Genomic DNA, 19,508 nt, shown 5'->3' with positions numbered 1-19,508 from the left:
GGGGGCCTTGTGATGGCCCCCAAGGCTCTTTCCAACCCCATGACTTCATTAATCTCATCTCTTACTCTTGGTCCCTCCACCCACTTTGCCTCAGCATCTCAGACTTCTTACTTTTCTCCAGACATGCCAGGTTCACTGTGCTTGCTGTTCCCCACACCTGGAAGGCTTGTTGACCCAGATACCAGAGCATCTGATCCTTTGCCTCACCTAAGTCTTGACTCAAATGTCACCTTTTCAGTGAGTCCTCTGATGACCACAGCAGTTACCTGTCCTCTCCTTAACCCAGCACCCCCTCCCTATATCTGAATACCTCTTCTCCACACAATTTACTGTTTATGCTGCTTATTACTTTTTTTTTTTTTTTTTTTTGGTATTGGGGATTGAACTCAGGGGCACTCGACCACAGAGCCACATCCCCAGCCCTATTTTGTATTTTATTTAGAGACAGGGTCTCACTGAGTTGCTTAGCACCTTGCCATTGCTGAGGTTGGCTTTGAACTCGTGATCCTCCTGCCTCAGCCTCTGGAACTACTGGGATTACAGGTGCGCACCACCGCGCCTGGCTTGCTTATTACATTTTATCACCCCTCTCCCCCGCTGCTGGACTGGGAGCTGGAGGAAGGCAAGGATTTTTGGTCCATTTTGTTCATTGCTGTACTATCAATGTTGAGATCCTTGCTGAGAAGGCACTCCGTCAATATTTATTGAATGAATGAAAGGGTAGGACCAGGAAGGGGCTGGTGTCCTTCTGAGCTTCAACGTGCCTGCACTACATGGCTTAGGATGGATCGAGAGATGTGTGACATGATATTGACCTGGGCATTATCTAGAGAGCACCAGAGAAGCAGGTGAGAACATAAGTCCCAGAACCGTGAATGCTGTCAGGCTGTAGAAGGAGAGAGAAGGGAAGCCATGCAGAGATCACGTTAGAAACCACAGTCCAAGCTCATGGGTTCTGGGTCTGCCTCAGGAGGGCATCCAAGCAGCCCTGCTGGCTGTGTGTAAGTGCCCGTTCTAAGCCTTGTCCCCTGGGAAGCCATCACAAGCTGCTGTCTGATCAGCTATTTCAAAGCCACAGAAGATATCTGAAGCCCATTAACAGATCCACAAGAATAGGATGCGTTTGCACAGAAGCATTTCAAATTCAATTTCTTTTTATTTCTTTTCAAACACAGCCTGTAATTCCAATGGGAAAATTGCATAATGCTTGTAGATAACAATTTTCTCCTGAGACGGCTTTGTGGAAGCAGCTTGGTGTTTCTGAAGCTGGAGCGGAAGGGCCCTCAGAGCTGCTCTGCCCCCCCCCCCCCACACTGTCCCTCTAGCCACCACTGGCTGTGGTGGGGGGTAAGCTCTGAGGTCCTGCACCACCCCATGTCCTTCTGTGCTGGCATCGGTCACAGGCCCTGAGTTAGTTTGTCCCTTGGTTACTGAAGAACAATCTCAGGTCTAACTTCCTTTTCTGGATTTTTATTGTATCCTTTTAATGTCCACCAAAGCCTGCTTCTGATCTGAATCTGAAGAGGTCAGGAGGATGGGGCGAGTGTGTCTCCCATCTCCAGTCTCGGGCTACTCTTCCACAGCTCTTTCTCCACCTTTTATCTTATCTCTAGTGATTAGGAAAACCTGAGGGTCCAAGCCAGAGCCTGGCACTAAGAAGTAAAAAGCACACAGAAGTAAGAAGAGAGTGGCATTGGGGAGAGTCTAACATCCTACAGATGACGCCAAATCTGAACAGGAGAGAAGGTGCTAAGCAGGAGCCATCTGCTTCCAGACAGGAGCCCAGGGAGGATGAGCCGGGCCGGGCCAGGCTGATGTGCCTCCCTCCTCTGGGAGCACATCTGTGGTCTTAGAGGTCTCCTTGCTGTTTTTCCATCTCCATCCTCCATCCTGAGGACAGGTCCTACCTCTAAAGCCAGAAGTGGACTTGTCCTCCCTGTATCCCCAGCACCAGCCCGACCTGTAGGAGGTCTGTAGGGAATGTTTAAAGGATGAAAAATGAATGAATGAATGAAGCAATTAATTAGTGACAAGCTAGTAAAGCCTCTGGCCTTTGCTGCCCTCCCAGGGGAGTTCCTAAGTGATCCTCGGGGGGTCCCTCGTTCTGAGTGCAATGGGATGGGGACCCAGCAAGGGGCTCATGAGCAGAAGAGTTATGTAATGTGATTGACGTTTGTAGGTGGATTCTGCTGGCTGCTGTGGGAGAGTGAACTGTAGTAAGGCAAGAGGGGAAACAGAGATATTTGCAGAAAGCCAGGCAGGGACCAGGTAGGTGACACTGTACAGGGAAGAGCAATAGAAGGCTGAGAAGCATGGAATGCCAGATGGATGTGTGTCCAAGGAGACTCAGCATGCTCTGAGGATGGATTAGACGTGGGGTGTGAAACAGGAGGGCTCAAGGATGACTCCAAAGGGAGGTGTCCAGGAGGTGGCTGGGTCCACCAGGCTGGACTCAAGGGAGAAGTCTAGGCTGGAGATAAAAATTTAGTTATCAGCAGGGAGGTGGTGGAGTCACAGGGCAGCTTATCTGGGAGTGAGAGGAGGCAGAGAGGAGGATGGGGAAGAGCCAAGCAACCCCTGAAGAAAAGGCCAGGGAAACAGGCGGACACCTGTGCTGAAAGAGCGACGGAAGCAGGTTCAGGAGCCGCAAGAACGTGGAGCAGTGCAGTCAGCAAGGCCAGGCAGCTCTCCTTGTGGAGGTTCCTGTGAAGCTAAGTCAAAATAAAGGGCAGTAGCAGGAAGGACAGGTTTTTTTTTTTTTTTTAAAAAAGATGAGTGACATCTGGGTGAGTTTGTATGTCCAAGAGTGAGATCTCACACAGAAGGGAAGCGGAGAGGGCCAGAGAGAGGGTGTGCACTAGCAGAAGTGAAGTCTCGAGGAGGGGAGAAGAGGTGAGAGCCAGACCTAGACTCTGCGGGGCGGGGAGATGGCCTCCAGCCTTACAAGAACACAGGAGGGGAGAGAGCAGAGCCTGCTGCAGACGCCTGTGGGTACTGCCATTGTGGGGGCCAACCAGCAAAGAGGCATTCACCCAGCAGCTATTGATGGAGTCCCGAACAAGAGACTCCCAGGCCTGTCCTTGCAAACTTTGGTTCCAGTGCAGAGGCAGCCATAAACAAAGGGAGGGTTACACAGTGTGAGTCAGTTTTCTGTCACTTTGACAAAATACCTGAGGAGCGCAAGGAGGCAAGGCTTACTGTGGCTCAGCTCCAGAGGTTTCTAGGCCCTGAAGCTCACTGCATCATGGTGGGAGTATGTGGCAGAGGAGGCCTGTTCACTTCACCATGGCAGAGAAGCAAAAGGGAGAGGCTGGTAGGGGCCGGATTCCAATATCCCCTTCAAGGACACAACCCAATGATCTAACTTCCTTCTACCAGGCCCCATCTCCTAAGGGTTTTGCCATTTCCCAATAGAGTCACAGGCTGGGGACCAAGCCTTTAATTCATGGGCCTCCAGGGGACATTCCAGGTCCAAACTACAGCACAGACTGTGTCAGAGTTGATTGCTTCTCCGGGGAACATAAAGCAGGGGAAAACTAGAGGCAAGGCCAGGGTGGGGGAGAGGGGGAAATGTTGCGATTTTAAGTGGAGTGGTGGGGGAAGGCTTCATGGAGGAAGGGAGTCAAGTATTTACAGATAGAGATGACAATGCGAATGAAAAAGGCCAGGAACACTCTACCAAGGTGAGAATACACCTTACGTCCTCAAGGAGGTTTTCAGAATTAAAATAAAACATTTTAGGGGATATGAGGGGAGAGAGAGAGAGAGAGAGAGAGAGAGAGAGAGAGAGAGAGAGAGAGAGAGAGAGAGAGAATGAATTATCCTATCATCTTTATTTGGCAGCTGTCATCAATTGCTATATTCATTAGTATGTCTTCATCACATCATTGAGATTGTAGCCATCACACATAACACACACACACTCGTGCGCGCGCGCGCACACACACACACACACACTCACACACACTCACCACCTTACTTTTGTATCTTTTTTGTTTCACCTCCATGGTCTTTGGCTTCATCATCAAAAGAGTCATCACAAATGACATTCTCTCTAAGACATATTAAATTTATAAAGCAAGGTACAGAAGAGTTTGTATACTGATCTATTTGTGTAGTAATCTACCTACCATTGTGCAAAGACATGGTGGAGATAATGACAGGTGTGTGTGTGTGTGTGTGTGTGTGTGTGTGTGTGTGTGTGTGTTCTAGTGCATAAAATATCTCTGGAAGGAATTTTAAGAGATTGAAAAAAAATAGGTTGCCCCAAGGGAAGGGAACCCAGTAAACAGGGAGCAAAGAGAAGGCTGAGACGTTGCCCTGTATACCCTTGTGTATCTTCTGAATTTCGAACCACATTGCCATTGAACAAATATGGAAAGAGACAGTGACAAAGGCTGGAGCTGGGCACTGTGCGAAGCTGGGGAGGGAGCAGAGCTGGGGGGTTGGAGCCCACGCAGTGCCCAGGAGTGGGGGCAGAGGGGACCGGAGAGCCACCACAGGGCTCGGAATTCAGAAGACAGCCCGTGGGTTCTTTACTTGACAATTTCAAAGCCTGTTAGGCTTTGTTAGGCAAAGAGTATCTTTAAAATAAAAGCAGTTTCAAAAGAAATGAGAATTCATCTGCTTGAAGATCTCTTTTCTCTTTCTCTGCTCAGGAGCATCTGACCTGGGTACCGGCAGCCTGTTTTGCTGGGTCCTTAAATACAAGAACATTTCGCTTCATCATCTCCGTTTATCCATTGATTTCCATAAAAAGCTTTCAAATTATTAAGTAATGAAACTCCAAATGACCTGGATGGGGAAGCGTGTCTTAAGGTACTCAGCACATTAGTAGCAAATAAGGTTCCTGGGAATGCTGCTTTCTTAAATGCTGCCATTTAAATGCAAAGTAACAGCTCTTATAAGCTGTAGAAGCTCAACCCTTTCCATTCCTGAGACCCCACACATTTGAGGAGAGACTTGGGAGATAATAAGAGAATTTTTGTGTTGCTGGCTGACACGAAAATTATGTCCCTGCTAGGAATTTGAGATCTCACGCACACACAAGCCGGCCTCTTCCAGCATTCCTGTGGTCACAGAAGTTTCCCTGAGTGTAAAGTACTCTCTTTGGTTATCACTGCAGCATCCTGGAGAAGGAGTTAGAGAACAGTGTGGTGCAATCAGGCAGAGGAAGCTGGGTCCCTTGTGCTCTGGGCAAGTTTGAGACAGTTGGTATACCCTGAGCCTGATTCTCTATTTGGGAAACACATTTACTGAACCACCTGCTGGGTCAGGTTCTGGACACTGGGCCTTGGGCAGTAGACAAGGACACCATCCCTGCCTTGTGACATTGTCTTCTAGTGGGTTCACAATTGTGCATGAGGATAAGAGAGACAATGGAAGGAAAGGGCCAGGAGAATGGCACCGAGAAGCACAGCTCTGATGGCTTAGTCACGACTGCAGATTCTACCCCTCCCTCTCAGGGGGTGTGGTTCTCACTACTGCCCAACCCGGCCTTCAGTAAATCTCTCACCTTACCGTTACCGTCATGCCCATGATCCAGCCTTTGTGCTGGATCCCTCTGCCTTTATCTCTTGCCTCCTCAGTATTCCTCTTCTGGTAAACCTTCACAATGCCCCTGACTCTCCAATCATCCTGTCCCATGACCTCAATCAAGCTGCCCTATAATTTGCTTGGGTATTTGTCCACTTGGGTATCTTTCCCTCCAGAATCTAGCAAGGCTCAAAATATGCACCTGATCAAATCCAGAGCACGAATGCTCCATAAAGGAAAGTTTCTATCCCCAAATGTTCTATGCACATTGTGAGAGGATCTGGAAATTGTTATGACCACGACCCAAGGAAGTCCTCATAAAGCTTTGTGACCGTCATGCCGCGGACGCTTCTCAGGTTTATACAGATTCACAGCAGAGGGAATGAGAGGAGATGTCTCCTAATGGTCTCCTTTCTCAGAAGCCAGTCTGAGGCACCCTGGGGGTCTGAGAGCACATTATTAAGGTCTCTGTAGATCCCTGTGGGAATTTACACAATTATATATTTTTGTGAGAATTAAAAAAAAAAATCAGTGTAAGGATATTATGGATCATTGCAAAGATTTTCTAATCAAAGACCCCCTGGCAATTTCAGTAGCCAGTCTGCAATTGTTAACATCCCACCGGTGCCCCACACAATTCTATTGTGGATGGTGGACACCGGCCGTTGCCCAAGTCTCTTTTCAGATGGAGGAACAATGTGAAAAGATGGCTCTTAGCTGTCAGTCTCCTGCTTTGGCTGAATAAAACTGACTCATGACGGGCTGGGGTTTTGGCTCAGTGGTAGAGCGCTTGCCTAATATGTGTGAGGCACTGGGTTCGATTCTCAGCACTGCATATAAATAAATGAATAAAATAAAGATCCATTAACAACTAAAAAAACCAAACAAAACTGCCTCATGTGAGGCCACTTTCCCTCTCCTTCAGGGATGGCCCACACCCAGTGATCATCCAGGGGCAATGGGTCACCCCTAAACCAGGGCTACTCCAACAGAGGAGTTGGCAGAAGCCACTCCAGCAGAGCTAGTTGGCAGAGGCCTTCCCAGGGACCCAACTTCTCCCTCTGCACCTTCCTGTTTCTTTCTCGGCCCTCCTTCAGCAGTGGCTCCAAAGAACATGCCCTGATAACTCCCTGCAGTGAATCTGGACTTGGAGTCTGCCTCCCAGAGCACCCAGCAGTTATATTTAGGGGAAGAAAAGAGAGGCAGAGTCAAAAAATCAATGTCAGTCTCACCAGGTGAAGCCCAAAGGATATATGTGTTGCTGTGTGAAGAGCGTGGCAGTGGTTAGGAGACCAATGGGAGAGGTGAATTAGCACAAAGCACCCTGGTGTCCAGGCACCAAAGGCTGAAGGCTCCAGGCCAGGTGGTCAGCACTGCCTCCAGGATATGAGCATTTCATGTAATTTCCACAACACAGCATCACCTTCTACATTAAAGTAATCCTCTGAATTAGCATTTTGAAGGGTTTGTAGTTTTATTTATGTTATTCTTAATATTATTATTTTGCCTTTATGGTCTTGTGAGAGCCATAAGCATAGGAGTTAATATCTAATTATCTGTGCACATATTTAAATAATAATAATATGATGAAAGTAATTATAACACAACCTTGGGAGATTGTGAGCTTGTATTTGCCCTTTAAAATAGGCCCCTCTGTGACTCAGGCTTGGGAATTACCCAATTTTGTAGAGCATGGTATTAGGAGTCTGTGGCTTAACTATGTAACCTTGGGCTTGTTACTAATGTAGCCTTGGTTTTCTCCATTGTAAAATGGGGGATAATGGTATCCACCTTACAGGCTTGTTGCAGGATACAAATGAGCTGGCAAGCAATGAAAGTGGAATGCTCTCACAGTTCCTGATACTAATAATTGCTGAATAAATGGCAGCAGGTGGGACAGCACTAATGGTAAAGAATATGCCTCTCTTCAGGCTCTTCCCAGCCTGGCTTGGAAAAAGCCAGCTACTTGCATCCATCCTTGACAGACAGCAGGAGTATGGGGTTTCAGGTAAGTTACTTCCAACAGGGGGATCAGAATTTAATTTGTTTATAAGCTAGCAAGCCAGCAAATGCTGAAGCCCCACGGCACACAAACATGAAAGATTACAAACAAAACAAAACAAAACAAAACACTATGAAGAGTTAAAACCTAAATTTAAATTCAGGGAACTCTACATTTAGAGACCATTCAACAACAACAACAAAATAAGTAGGCTGAATATGGGTTCTGAAAGATGTCTACATTCTACCCCTTGGATCCTGTGAATTATATTTTATTTCTCTAAAAGGACTTTTCAAATATGATTAGATTAATGATATTGAGATGGGGACAACTAGATTATCCATGTGAGCCCTAAATGTAAGTATCCTTATAAGAGGGAGGCAAGGGAGATATGGCTGCAGAAGAAGTGAAGGCAATGTGAGATGGAAGTAGAGCTTGGAATGATGTGGCTGCAAGCCAGGGACTGCCAGCAGCCTCTGATTGGAAGCTGGAAGCCAGAAGAGGTCTTCTGAAGCCTCCTGAAGGAATCAGCTCTGCCAAAACCTTGATTGTAGCTCTGTAGGACTGTTAGACTTCAGACGTCCAGAACTATCAGAGAATGAATTTATATTGTCTGAAGCCACCAATTTGTGATAATTTGTTGTGACAGCAACAGAAACTAATATAATTCCTATGAGCCCCACTTGCCCTTACGGTTAATGAGACTAGTGAAAATGAAGTGAAACTAGTCATGAGAAGGGAGGAGTGGAGGGGAATTCCCAGTCTAGTCTGAAGAGCTGACCTGATCCTGTTTCTCTATGTCCTTTGTGTGTGACCTTGGGCCAGTCAATAAGCTCCTCTGAGCCCCACTTTCTTCACCTTTAAAATGGAACTAAAGTTAACATTTAAAGTAGTGAAGATCAAATGTCAAAACACTATATGAACCATGAAACTATGTGAACTATTGTCATTATCATTACTTTCTTTAAAAAATCCAAATGAGGGGCTGGGGATGTGGCTCAAGTGGTAGCGCGCTCGCCTGGCATGCGTGCGGCCCGGGTTCGATCCTCAGCACCACATACAAACCAAGATGTTGTGTCCGCTGAAAACTAAAAAATAAATATTAAAAAAAAAGAAAGAATAAAAAATCCAAATGGGAGATAGTGACCAAGATGCTACCTCTCAAGAAGATGGGCTAAGGGTACATAAAAATGTATTATCTCATGAATGTTTCATTTAGGCCTGGAAATCACAGTTGTCAGACCCCTGTCTGTCTGTAGTTCTTACAAAACACCACTTACTTAAACCAGGGCCCACCTTCAATTCCTTATATTTATTCATTATCTTGAATGTCCCCTCCCTGACTTTTACAATGCAGGCTGAGTATGGTGATGTTTGTCACTTGGAACTCTCTCGATAAGATGTTTTATTTTCTTTAAAAAGACAACATCGATAATCCAATCATCTCTAACTATTGGACAATTTTCCTGTACTTGAAAGTTTCCTGAAATATAAATCATGGAAATAATCATGCTTGAAGCTATAACAATAAAAGTGACTGTTCACACATCTTCAGTCTGTCTTCCCTGGCATAGCACCATCTCCTTAAGCAATAGGAACAAAATAGATCGCTTAGAAACTTAAAGTTGGATCCTATCAACAAAAATTTCCCCCATTTGTAATTCAGGTGAGAGTTTCCTTTCTCAGGTAGTAAGGAAAGGATTGCTGTTTTGATGGAAATCATGTTTTTTTTTTTTAAAGCATTTTTATAATGGATTTTTCCTTATTACAAAATGTGTTCATTGTAGAACATTTTGAAAACAGAGCTAGGCAAAAGTAATCCTATGAAAACAATTTATAATCTCGCCACCCACAGATAACCACTGTTACTTTATACATTTTAAGTTGAAAAAAAGACACTTTGGTGTATCTGAGTGTGACATTTCTAAAATCACAAAAGCAGCTTAATTCCAATGATAACGGGAGCCTGGACTCTGTAGTCCTTCCTGCAGTCTGCCCTGCTGTGAGTGAAATGACCTGGCTTACAATTCACATCCCCAAATCTGAGGGATCACAGTTTTAGCTTTTGTGCCTTTGCATAAGCCACCCTCTCCCTGAGGTGGCTTTACGCCCTGCCTCACCTAGATAATGCCTAATGTCCTGTGCATCTAGGCCTTCCTGACCTCTCAGTTAGAGCAGCTGCCCCTCCTCTGTGCTTCCCAGTGCCCCGGGTTGGCCTCTGTCCCCATCCCCTTTCATACCATTCACCCCTCTCTCCCACTCTGAGGGCTTTAAGGGGACAAACTCAGGTTGTCTCCTCTCTGTCTACTTCTTCCCCACTGTCTAATACAGGATTTGGCACAAGAGAAGTATTAAATAAATGTTTAACAAATGAGCCAATCAGCAGCACCTCCCAGAACCTTCAAATAGGCTTCAACGGATCAAAACTTGATTTGCTTATAATGTTCCTGCCAGAAGTGGCTCAGAGAAATAAGGAAAATGAAACTCAGAGAGAATTCTCCACCGGGTCTCTTGCCAGACTGGAGCCAGATGAAAGAGCTTGTCATTTGTGACTAACTGCTGATCCTCAGTGGTGCAGAAGGGAGCTGGACTCCCCAGTGTTTTTTTGTTATGTTTAATTTTGTCACTTGGTTATTTTGTGACCCAGATAAGGACCAGTGGCAGGGCACCTGGCTTTGGAAATTCTCAAGAGACAAAGAACAGAAGACAGAAGAAAAAATAAGCTATGTCCAGGGACTATCATGGATTAGGAGTGGGGCGAGGGTGAGGTCATGGTGGGTGTATTTACACCAGGGAAATTGGGAAACACTATAAAACAGAGTTTTTAAAAAAATATTTTACTTATTCAAAAAACAACAGTTGAACATTTAGTAGCACATTACTGGTGTGGCAAAGGAAGCCCTGGGCTGAGGCTGAAGGTATTTTTCTGATGAATATACAGATGAGGGAGGACTCACGTCATCTACTTGTGCTGTGTCTCGGTGCTCCCCAAATCAGTGGTGCTTTAGAATTGGTTGGAGACATTTTAAGACTTTATGTTCAGGCCCTACCTTAGAGTGACTGGATTAGAATCTTTGGGTTGGGCACAGAATTCTATAGTTTTAAAAATGTCCTCAAGTTGGTTCTGGTCAATGGAACAGCCTATGGAAATCTTTGGCGTGTGTCTCAAGATATTAAGACATTTCAGGAAGAAGATAATAAAGTGTGGCCTATGAGGACATTGATTTCCCAAGCCAGTCCCTGCCATGTATTGCCTCTGCCACCTGTCACAGCCTGATGAGATCTGGCTTAAGATGCTGATGGAGGTAGTGGTGCATGGACAGAATGAGAGAGATTCTGAAATGTTATCATTAGAAAAAGCATAGTTTGAAAAAAATTTTTTGGACATGCACAAAGCTTTATCAGATATGCTCCTTTGAAATGGGCTTAGGCTATTGTATCACCTGTCACTGAGTCCCTGACTGACAGGACAATAAGACACCTAGGGCACCAACAAGATGCTAGTGGTCGTAGGAGCTGATATGGTTTTATTCTCATTAAATGCTGCTGATGTGAGGACAGGACAGTGACCCCAGGGCCAAAATCTTCAGAAGGCTGGGAATGACTAGACCATTGGTGATGGCTGACACCAGGGGACACAGGCTGGTATGGCTGGATGCTGGAGTCCTCAAAGGAGCAGGGAGCATGTATGTCTTTTTCCATAAGATGAGACGTGAGAGGACAATGGGGACAAAGTGGCGCCTGAGCCTTCCTCTTGCCCTGAGTTATGTGGGGTGTGCCCCTTGTTGGGGAGGACTGTGCGTGGGCTGCAGAGTGGAGAAGAGGTTTGACAAGAGACACGGTGGAGGCCTGTTGATGGGGTTCAGAGGGGAGGGGAGTGCTGGAGGACACATTAGGACCACCAGACACTTTGCACCACCCAAAATGTCATGAGCTCACCCAGAGTGGGGTCTGGCTTTTGCCTCCACAGCTATCTAGCTCCATATTATTATATGTCAATTGTCCCTTTTATCACACTGTATTACAATTAAAAAAAATGTGTTTATGTACTAAATCCAAATTCTGGGTGTAGGAGAAACAGCCAAGGCCTTGAAATAAGACAGGACTGATTTCTAAGTATAATGTGGGTGTAATAATAACTCTACCTTGTTGGTTCTAGTGAAGAATAAATTAGATATTGTCTGTAAGCTTCCACCATAAATTCTAAAATACAGTAGGTTCTTAATTAAGCTTTGACCCTCCTTCCTTGACTAAATCATTGTTGGTTTTCTATGATGTGTCACTATTCCCAGTTTCATGAAGGTATGCAAAATGTGTTGGTTGAATTAATGGGTGATTAAATGAATGAACACGTGAATGAATTAATGAATACTAATTTTCAGAACCACATGTTGTTGAGGCAATCCAGTGCACTCTGTCATGGATAAAAGGACTTCTCTTGGAATGCTACTAATTTATAATGTGATCCAGGCTGGGTCCTCTATCCCATTTTCAAGGTCAGGGCCATTTCTTTAGCCTGACCTTAGTATAATGAGCCATGAAAAGCTTACAGCTTTTTTCTATTTTAATCCTTCTGTCCATTTAATGGGCTATATTTTCCCTGGAAACAGTGGGGTGAACATCACCAAGATAATGAGTAATAACATTAACATTACCCCAGCATGATCTAGATATTATTCAATTAAAGTAATAACTCCTAATGCAGGAGAAATTGTTTTTCTCTTAAGAATCCAATTCAGCTGTCAGCTCACCATCATATGCAAATGACAGAAATTACCTTTAAGTCATCGATCTGTAATGGGATGTTGAAATGGATTTCTAATTATATTTTATGCTGCTATATTACAGATGTTCTTAAGGTCAGAGTTTATAGCTTGTCGTGTTTTCACTTTTTAACGCTAGGCAATACGGATTGCTTTTTAAATATATAATGAACAAAAATTAGAAATTTTGGAAAGAAAACCTCTTCAAAAGCTTACTTAAAACAGCATACCAATGTCACCTTAGTAAGAATTAAAAAAAAAAAGACTATGATTATTACTTATCTTTTATACAGGCCCATCGGAAGGCAAGACGGGGAATACAAATCACCTCTGTACAGTGGAATTCAAGAACTTTATCATCCTAGATGTTGGGCAAACCAACATCCCGTTACAGATCGATGAGCATTCAGAGTACGATCCTCTCTTTTCCTGGCCCAGAACCTTAATTTTGATGGTATGTGCAGAGAGAATCAAACAGAGAACTGGCTCACACTACCCAAACTCTCAGACATAGAACACATCCAACAGTGAGGGACCAGAAAGCCAAGTAAGCTCGTGTAGTCATGGGTGCTGGGCAGCACAGCCTCCACGTGCTGCCCAGCACCCATGGAGAAACTATATCTAACAGATAATGCCCGGAAAGCACAGAGGTTGAAGCAATGGGCTTTAGCTAAGTTGCTTTAATGGACAGTCGTGGAGTTCTCTAAGCCAGGTGTTCGTACCTCCATTACTGGGCTCGACTTGCCTTGCACATCAAAGTGTCATGTCATGTGCTCACGCCCTTTTCTATCTTGGATCCTGACAAACTCCTCTCCAACTGCTCTTTTCCTAGAGGCCATGTGGACCACTCCTATCTATCTACATTTTCTTCCTTCAGCTGGGCTACAAAAATAAAGAGGTGGCAGTTTTATTATTCACATTTGACTTTAGAAGATGTCCTAATTTGAATTTGGCCATCATCTGCTTAGAAGCCTGGTCTCAGGGTCATGCCCCACATGGTTGAGCTTGTATTTTCTAGGCCGATTCTCCCGGCTGCAGCTCTCAGAGTGAGCCTGATTGTCTCTCCATAGTCATGTATGTCCATAGACTATCACCCTGTCCATACTGCCTACACTTTGATTTAGAGAGGGATCATAACTAGGATAACTCTTTCCTCATAGTCTGAATTGAACTGTTCAAGTTTTCTAGGGAAGGATGAATTTCCTGCTGCTTTTCAATAAAGTGGAGCATGACGATAGCAGGTAGGAACATTGCAATGAGAAGAAATGGGAAGGTTCCATAAATTAATGTGTGGAGGAAGAAATCTGTAATCCTCCTGGCTCTTCTAAGTGGGTAGATGAATGGCTCCATCATTGGTGGTGGTGGTGGGGAACAAGGTGACAGGCAAGATAGCTTTTGACACCCAGCCAGCAAGGGTAGACCTGGAAGGCAGGAGTATATTCAGAGAAAACTGCAGGGCAGGGCCAGCTTCTTCCTTAGCTACTACGAACATTCTCCATCTTCTCCCCTCCCACCGAGTGCCTGCCTTGTTCATTTTCCTCAACCCAGAGCAGCATTCAGTCCTGCCCTGTTCAGAATTCACGAAACACAGAAGTTATTCTAATCAAATTGTCAATAGACAGAGCTCATTTCAACCTCACAGGCAACTGGGAAAACAAATTATGACAGAAAAAAATAAAATGGATACTCGCAGTTTGTTTTTCTAGGCTGTTCCTAGCAGTGGTTTGGATCTGTGGTGAGTCTGTCACACAGCTTTCTTTTCGGCACTGGACTGAGCCAAAGGATGGATGGGGGCATGGCTCAGGTAGCATTTCATGGGTCTCTAGGCAATCCCATTCCCTACTTGTCACCAGGACCAGGAATATATTGGCTGCCAAGGCTCGACTAACACCCGAGGGCTCTGGGAACAAGTGCCTCTCTGATTTGGGCTGACCTTCATTCATTCACCGCCCCTTTATTAGGTGTCTACTATGTGCATCAGGTCTGGGGACACAGAGATGATTTAGACATGGTTTCTGCCCTTGGGGAGCTCATATTTTATCAGGGGGACAGATGGGAACGTACGATGACAAGTCCGAGAGACATGAGCCCCAAGAGCTGGGGCTGCACTATGGAGGAGCTGCTCATTCTTTCAGGAGTGGCCATGTTCTTCCCCAATATTTCACAACTTGCTTGACCTAAACAGGATGCAGAGACTCCAGGGCAGCAAGGAGGACCTGGGAAGGGGGCAGCAAGGAGGACCTGGGAAGGAGGCAGCTCTCCCAAGTTTCCTTCTTCTCACAAGGAAGGGTCCTGGGAACCACTGATGTCACAGATGCAACTAAGTCAGTGAAGACTCTGGGCTGTCATTAAATGAAATGCAAGAGGGCACTGCTGCATTTGTTTTTGCACGAATCATTAGCTGGAGTATATGGTGAAGTGTAAATTTACAGTGTATCCATCATGAGGAGCTTCTGCTTGTTAGAGCAGATCGCAGGGCCCCGCCCCCTAGAGTTTCTGATTCTGTGGGTCCGGATGGCACGTGATGGAGAATTTGCAGTTCTAACAAGTCCCCCAGGGAGAACCACTGAACTCCTACAGTGCTCGCCAGTAAGGGGTCCATGAGTAACAGTTATTAATAGTATTAGGTGTTGTATTTAATAGTTTATACAAAGTAGCTAACCTAATCTTAGTAGTGCTACATTGTGATAATTATTATCTTTACTCTCCACATGAGAAAACAGAGACTCAGAGATCTCAATATTTTGTCCAAGATCACAGAGCTACTATGTGGCAGAGGTAATATTTAAACCCAAGTCTTTTTGAGCAGAGAACCCCCTGCATTTTCTGCCGCTCGGTTATGCTTCTCCAGTAAAGAAGTGTTCCTTTTTCTTTCTCTTTTTGTTTTAACACAGAAGCTAAAGTGATCCAACAATAAATAAGTGAAGTCTAGAGTCATAATACTCTTACTCCATTTCAAATAGTCCCCCAAATATATTATTAAAATTATCCCTCAAGAGCCAGCAAAGGCTATTTATTTCTTGAAAATAGTTGTAAAAATATATGAGGGAGCAAGGGCTGGCTATGCACTGAGCCTGAGGAGCCGTCTAAGCCAATAGCTATCAATCCTTTTTTAAAGGAACGGAGCACAGTTTGTTAAATCAAACTCTGCTCAGAACTCCAATATTTAAAGCAGACAGGAACAGGGCTGCTTTCCCACCCATGGAACAGAGCTTGGTGCTGGCTGCAAAGATGCACTGAGCGCTAGCAGGAGACACGGAACACTACCCCCTGCCCCAAGCCTCGGCTCTGATACAAGCAGGGCAACCCTCCGACCTGCTGTGGAGTGGGTTGCAGATGTGCACCAGTTTGTTTCTCGGAACCAGAAGAAATCCACAAGGAATTCCGGCATGTGCTGGGAGTCACCCATGACATACGCCACCTTCTCCCAGGGAAGGGCTTCACCAACGCCTTGGTGAGGTGGGTTTGGTGGCTAGGGTAGGCTGATGCTGGTGTGAGCCTAGCCTCAGGGCAACGGCTTCCACACTGTGGTTATATCTGCCTTGTTGTTACCATTGATGAGCCACGCTGTGAACTGTTTAGCTCGTTCCTTGAATCAACTAATTCTTTTGTGGTCTGTGTACAGATCACAGTTAAGGGGCCTCATCAGACATTTCAAAGGAGAAGGACTCTACCAAATGGGCTTAATGGATGATTTTTATGACTATCCTACTGTGGGAAGAGATTTGAACAAGCAGCCACTCATAGGGGGCATCTGCACACCATTTGCTTCTGTTGGCGCAAACAACCGAGTACTTAGAGGTGTGTTCAGGGTCCCTTAAGATTCACTACCCAGATCCACATATGGAGGTCCTTGGCATGTTCAGAACTGATTCTAAAACACCCCAGATGCCAACTTCCTTATTTAGAGTTGAGTCACACTCACCACCACCTATTTATTTGGGGGCCATTAAAAGAATCCAAGAAGTGGTGGTTCCCAGGACCCATTCTCCTTATCCTCTGTGTGGTAGTAACTTACAGGCAGGTATGGCCATGGGACAAACATTCAGCCAGCGAGAAGCAAGGGAGCTGATGGTCCTCTATTCTCAGTTTCCCTTTCCCACTGCTTGGGAAGCGGGAGGAACCAGAGCACCTGTCCTGGGCCCAGGTCCATGAGCCTCGTCTGACAGAGTGGATGGTCAGCCTCCTGTTGCTCTCCTCTGCACTGTTGAGTGTGGGGAAAACAAATTTCTTCCTTGTTTAAATCACCATAGTTTTAGTCTCTTTATTTATAATAGTTTAGCTTCTGTGTGGCTCAGAGATGATTAAATTGTTGGGTATCCCTCCCATTAGGGGGTGGGGTTCTATGTTCCCACTTCTTGAATGTGGGTGGCATTGTGACTGCTTTGGCTAATTTCTGGGCTCAGGCCTAATGACCCTGGTGGAGTTCACTTTCTGTCTCTTGTAACACTGTGTTGGGGAACCCTGAGCCATCCCATGGGAAGTCAAACTCCCCTGAGACCACTATGTGGAAGAGGCCACGTGAAGTTTTCTAGATACCCCTCATGTTTCCAGACACAAACGATGCCCTCTTGCACCTGTTAGGCCAGCTCATCTACCAGCTGAACACCACAAGTACCATGACCAACAGCACTCTAGGAAGAAGTCATCCAGGTCACACGAGGAGGCAATGTGTGGAACCACTATTCTGATTCTTGCAGCGATGGAGGGAACTATTAGCGGCACATTAAAATTGGCAGAGTGGAAAGAAGCAGGTATCTTAGTTTCTGACAATGTCATTGAGCCACTGAGCTAATGTCTTATCTCCAAACTTTTAATTCAGTGAGAGAGGAAAAGTCCATATTGTTTAAGTCACTCTTGGTTAATTTTTCTGTTACTTGTATCCTTCTGACAAACACACCCCCCTATACTCTGTCTCTCAGGGGGACTTTGTTACAAGGACAAGAGGACTTGGCTGGGTTTGAAGTCATACTTTTTCCTTTCTCCTTTTTTTTTTTTTTTTTGGTACTAGGGATTAAACCCAGTGTTTCACACAGGCAAGGCAAGCACTTTACCACTGAGCTAAATTCCCAGCCCTGAGGGCATACTCTTTAACTCCTTTTAAAATTTATTTATTTATTTATTTATTTATTTATTTATTTATTTATTTATTTATTTATTTATGTGTTACTGGGGATTGAAAACGGGATCTAATGAATGCTAGGTAAATTCTCTGCCAATCTGAACTATATCCCCAGCTCATTTAAAAATTTTTATTTTGAACTAGGAGTGGTGGTACATGCCTGTAATTCCAATGACTGCTGGAGGCTGAGGCAGGAGGATCATGAGTTCAAAGCCAGCCTCAGCAACTTAGTGAGGCCCTGAGCAACTTAGTGAGGCCCTGAGCAACTCAGCAAGACCCTATCTCTAAATAAAATATAAAAAAGGTCAGGGGATGTAGATCAGTGGTTAAGCTCCCCTGGGTTCAATCATCCCTGGTACCAAAAAACAAAACAAAAAAACTACTATAAATTTTTTTTATTTTGCAATAGGACCATGCCAAATTGCCCAGGTTAGCCTCAATTTTGTGATCCTCTTGCTTCAGTTTCCTGAGTAACTGGGATTACAGGTGTGTATTAAGGCTTCTGACTTCTTCAACAAATTTACATATTGAGAATGATGCCAAGCTTCAACCTCCCTGGCTGGTTTATCCTGAGGCATCCCTATTAGGCTCTCTGGATTAAGATTCTTGGTCTCCAGTGACTCCATCCTAGTGGTTGACATAGCAGATGAAATTCCTCTTGCCTTGCCTTTACATCCTAGCACATGAGAGAGATAGGAAAGCATGTCCCTCAGATTGGCTAAGAATATTAAATATCAGGTTCAGGTGTAGGAAAAACTCTGGAAATTCACTGGGTCTTTTTTTCCCCTATTAAGATCTTTGAAAAAAGAAGCCATATAGAAAGGAAGCCTCTGAGCTCCAGGCTGGAAGCGCTGTTTTCCATTCTGACGATGAGCTGGCTGTGAAGGGAATCCCCGGTCTAAGCAAGGCCATGCTTCACTTCTGCAGCATCACCCTCCCCGAGGCCGGGGGGGGGGGGGGAGGAGGGGGGAGACCCTGGCTACCTCCATGACTCCTGGATGAATAATGAAAGTAATTCTTCAAGAAGCTTCCTCATTGTACGGTTGGATCTGGGGGGAAATGTGGACCCTATGGGCAGAGGACAGAAGCTGAGAGTTCTTTCCCCAAGACAAGGTGGAAGAAAGGCCAAAAGTCAAAAAAGGGAGCAAAACCAAAAATCCATTTAGAAAAGATGGGATCTATGAAGACATTGAACTGAAAGGAGCCAGGGGCATGTCAGGGAGGAAGAATCTTGGGCAGGACAAATGTAATGAGGGACAAGGCGGCAAACACAGGTGAACAGGGAATGATGTGTTTGTGGGCTCATGTGCACCCACTGGGTCTGGTGGAATAGGCTACAGTAGCTGCTTGGGTTGGCTGACATCTGGGGGCACAGAACATGGGTGCACCGGCTGTCTTATAAAAGGCTTATTTGTATCCCAAGATGCAACGTGCTCATGCAGTCTTTGTCAATCCATCCAATGGATTCATGTGGCCTATGACCTGTCTATGAAACAGTATTTGTTTCAATTTCTCTTGTATTACAGCTAGTCAATTATTTGGTCATTTTCCCTACTGGATCAAAGGAGTTTTGAGGGTAGGGATTGATTCTTATTCTTCCTTCATGGCATATACCACAGTGCCTGGTACATAGAAAGTGCTCAATACATGTCTTTTGATTAATTACTATTGTCAACCTTTCCCCCCCCCCCCCCCCCGTAAATGTTTGTAAGTAGATTAGGGCTATTTCTGATAGTGTATTTTTCTCTAAATGACATAATCAACACAGAAATGCATCATCAGGTAGCCAAAAATAAATCTTAAGCAGAAGGATTAAACATATTTAAGACAAAACCAAAGCAAAACAAATAAACAAAAAACCCAAACCACAAGAGGTGGGGGGCAGATAGGGAAACAAGAGAAGGATTTGGAGGCCGAAAGTTTCTGTGCGTCTTAGACGAGCTTCTGGCAAATGAATGCCCTCTGAAAACTTCACCAGCCTTTTCCTACACAAAGTGTTTTCTGGCCATTTTTCTACAGTGTCTCTCCTATTTGGACACAGAGTTTCATTTATTAATGAAACATAATTGGGCCCCATTTCAAAAGG

At 44.9% G+C, this 19,508-nt stretch overlaps 1 protein-coding gene across 1 annotated transcript in view; it reads right to left on the bottom strand.

Annotated features, from left to right (window-relative positions):
- The window catches only part of SPON1 (spondin 1), a 279,589-nt gene that overhangs the window by 34,149 nt on the left and 225,932 nt on the right, over nt 1-19,508 (bottom strand). The window lies entirely within an intron of this gene.

This window comes from Spermophilus citellus (assembly GCF_964194105.1).
Source record: "Spermophilus citellus genome assembly, chromosome: 2".
In the NCBI taxonomy this organism is placed as follows: domain Eukaryota; kingdom Metazoa; phylum Chordata; class Mammalia; order Rodentia; family Sciuridae; genus Spermophilus; species Spermophilus citellus.
The sequence above is the reverse complement of the archived record's forward strand: the minus strand, read 5'-3'. Positions and strand labels throughout refer to the sequence as shown.